This window comes from Dreissena polymorpha, chromosome 14 (assembly GCF_020536995.1).
Source record: "Dreissena polymorpha isolate Duluth1 chromosome 14, UMN_Dpol_1.0, whole genome shotgun sequence".
NCBI classification, from domain to species: Eukaryota; Metazoa; Mollusca; class Bivalvia; order Myida; family Dreissenidae; genus Dreissena; species Dreissena polymorpha.
The window spans coordinates 9130587-9134383 of record NC_068368.1 but is presented as its reverse complement, the minus strand read 5'-3'; the positions used below and the strand labels follow the sequence as shown (position 1 = coordinate 9134383).

General features: G+C 35.3%; 1 long non-coding RNA gene across 1 annotated transcript; it reads left to right on the top strand.

Annotated features, from left to right (window-relative positions):
- Positions 1 to 238: 238 nt before the first annotated feature.
- On the top strand, positions 239 to 880 carry LOC127858224 (uncharacterized). The gene is made up of 2 exons (XR_008038817.1): positions 239 to 437; positions 583 to 880. It is a non-coding gene; the product is annotated as an uncharacterized LOC127858224 (long non-coding RNA).
- The last annotated feature ends 2917 nt before the right edge of the window (positions 881 to 3797 follow it).

Here is a 3797-nt window from a genome sequence, read left to right as displayed (position 1 = left end):
TGCTGAAAACAATTGAAAATTTATGCAGAGACATCGTAGGAAGAAATGACGTAACACAGATAATGGTTTATTTTCATAACAAAGTGAGAAACTAGCATCATGACATGTACGGAATAAAACGTGTAAGTAAGTAGCACTCATAGCAATTATATGTCAGACGTGTCTATGTAGACTTTTTAAATAAAACAAAAACACTACAAACATCAGTTGTACGTGTTTTGTTATGTTCGTGTTTTTATGCCCCCCTTCGAAGAAGAGGGGGTATATTGCTTTGCTCATGTCGGTCGGTCGGTCTGTCGGTCTGTCCGTCCACCAGGTGGTTGTCAGACGATAACTCAAGAACGCTTGGGCCTAGGATCATGAAACTTCATAGGTACATTGATCATGACTTGCAGATGACCCCTATTGATTTTGAGGTCACTAGGTCAAAGGTCAAGGTCACGGTGACCCGAAATAGTAAAATGGTTTCTGGATGATAACTCAAGAACGCATATGCCTAGGATCATGAAACTTCATGGGAAGATTGATCATGACTTGCAGATGACCCTTATTGATTTTGAGGTCACTAGGTCAAAGGTCAAGGTCACGGTGACCCGAAATAGTAAAATGGTTTCCGGATGACAACTCAAGAACGCATACGCCTAGGATCATGAAACTTCATGGGTAGATTGATCATGACTCGCAGATGACCCCTATTAATTTTGAGGTCACTAGGTCAAAGGTCAAGGTCACGGTGACCTGAAATAGTAAAATGGTTTCCGGATGATAACTCAAGAACGCATACGCCTAGGATCATGAAACTTCATGGGTAGATTGATCATGACTCGCATATGACCCCTATTGATTTTGAGGTCACTAGGTCAAAGGTCAAGGTCACGGTGACCCGAAATAGTAAAATGGTTTTCGGATGATAACTCAAGAACGCATACGCCTAGGATTATGAAACTTCATAGGTAGATTGATCATGACTTGCAGATGACCCCTATTGATTTTGAGGTCACAAGGTCAAAGGTCACGGTGACCCGAAATAGTAAAATGATTTTCGGATGATAACTCAAGAAGGCTTTTGCCTAGGATCATGACTCTTCATAGGTACATTGATCGTGACTCGCAGATGACCCCTATTGATTTTCAGGTCACTAGGTCAAAGGTCAAGGTCACAGTGACAAAAATCGTATTCACACAATGGCTGCCACTACAACGGACAGCCCATATGGGGGGCATGCATGTTTTACAAACAGCCCTTGTTTATTTGCTGTTTTAGTCCGGCTCTGTTGAAGGATTCTTTCTTGCATATCCTACATTTAAACTCATGTGGTCCATGAATGGGGCATGATATCTCAATCCTCCCCTGATGTAAAATTCCTGATTACATATACTGCAACGAAAGATGCACTTATTTTTTCCCTTTAACCTGCATCATCTGAAAAGACAGTAAAAGAATGGTTAAAAAAAGTTCATAGCAGAAGAAGTTCGACACGTCATAAAATACATGGAATTAATTATAATATTACTGAAAGATAAACGTTCTGTTATCTCGTACATCAGCCACCACACAACCCATCTTCTTGAAAATAGGTGAATTGATTCAATTGGTCGGCAGGTTTTTCGAACAGCATTATTATAATTCTACAGTAAGTAACGTGATTAAGAAAACACTTATATTGCACCACGTAACATGCTATAAAACTATACTATTGAAGTACACATATACACTTTATTTAAGATGGGTAGGTATATCATGTCAAGCTCTTTTGCATATGAAAGAGCTGTTTGTCATTTGGAAGTCAGGTCCCAAAATGTGCTTAAAAGGACGTCAGTTCCAAATAAAGGGGTTAAACCAATAATGTTTGCCAATAAATTAATTATCAGTGATAAAACGGCGTCGGTTAAATGAAATAATCATGATTTTATTTATATTTTACTGTTCACGCGTGTCAATACTGTGTATTATAAGAGAAAATGATATTTGTACATCCAATTTCTCGAACGTCCCGTAAGAAGACAACAGATTTGTGGACGGTTTTCCTTCAATAACTTTTTTATCCCGACGTCTACGATCTTGAAACAAAAAACCGAGGGAAGCACACACACCGGAGAGCCGAAACGGCGTATTCATTTAAAATAATTATAAATACAAAGGGGCTTAGCGGGTGAAAATATCCTCCCTTCCTTTAAGAAAATCCAACAAACGACGCCATCTTTGAAGTTTTGCAACAACTTTCTCACTTAAACGCGGTAAGCTCCCGTATAAGCGTGCCCCCCTGTACATTGAACGTGGACATTTAGATACCACAACTTTGTTGTCGAAACATTGCATTTTCTCATCATTTTTGGAATACGATGCACACCAGTGTTATTGGCCAATTTTTTTGTCAATTTACTATAAATTTTGACATAGTTTAATTGTTTGATATATAGATTTAAAATATTGAAGATAAAACTTATATAAAGCATTTAATTCCAATCATAAACATAACAGTTAAATGAATATTTCTTTTTGAAAACTGCTTTTTCTAGACAAATAATTTTTATTACTTATTATCAAAACATCACACAATCAATTCGGAATTCCCACTGGATTTGAGAAGAAATTATTTTTGCCTTTTGCAATATGACCCAATTAGGGCTATAAATCAGCCTGAAAAGCCCTGCAGTATATTTGGAGTTTATAATTGCCATTTTCCTTGTTTGTATAGTTTGTTTCTTGTGTGGAGAATAAACCTAAAAGTATTTAAGGTATTCAAATAAAACTTCATATAATGAAATATTGCTTTTACAGATTATGTAGAGCACAAGAACCATTACTACTTAATAAGTATTTACAGAGTTATTGCCTTTTGTTGATTTTTCATATGTGGAACATTCATTTGTACCTATTAATTATGGATTTGAAAAAAAGATTTATTAGTGTTTAATTATGTATCATGATAATTTAAGTTTGAAAATTGTAAAAGAAATAACTTATAATAAATCTACGTTAGCGTTACCGATCGCCAAAATCGTATTTGGCTATTACAATTCCTGGTTGGCGATCAAAAATAAGATTTTCATGAAATCAGCGATTGAAAAAAATGGACTCTCCGATTTTCAAATGCACTCCCCTAATTCCTGTTATTAGGCTGTATAAATCGCCAGAAACATCAACATGAATACACAGATAACACCCTTACCGGTACATGATTGGAGCATATTAAGTCACCACATTGTGTACAAACAAGCCCCTAGGGCATTGTTTGTTACCAGATCACTAATTAGCCTTTTGTTGCAGATGATTGTAGACAGCATGACATGCTGTGAAAGATTATCTCTGTGGTCACGCTTGGTTAGGCACAATCACACTCAATTAAAATCAAAATCAGCACTAGATCTATTAATTGTTTAAACTTCTGAATTCTTTGGTTATGATTTTGTTTGCAAAATAGTGATTTTTAATTCAAACAACCAATTTAAATTTGAAAATTAATCATCTTTTTCTTAATGCTAATATGTGGTATATTTTTATTCCGAAACAAAACAGCATGAAATATATTTATGTTTGGACTTAATTTCTGAACTTTAAAACACTGTCTGTCCTCAATCATGATGAATATTAACATGAATAGGGGCAGATAGTTGTTATTGCAACAAATAAACATCTTGTTTGGAAGGAGGATTAATCACTCTGCAAGTAAAGAGTTATTTTGATATTGTCATATATATTCGCGACCGACAGTTTCTGTCAACAATGTTCAAATTAATCAATGAGTTGAAATAAAGTGTTCTTAAATAAATATATGCTTTAAGTAACAAAAATA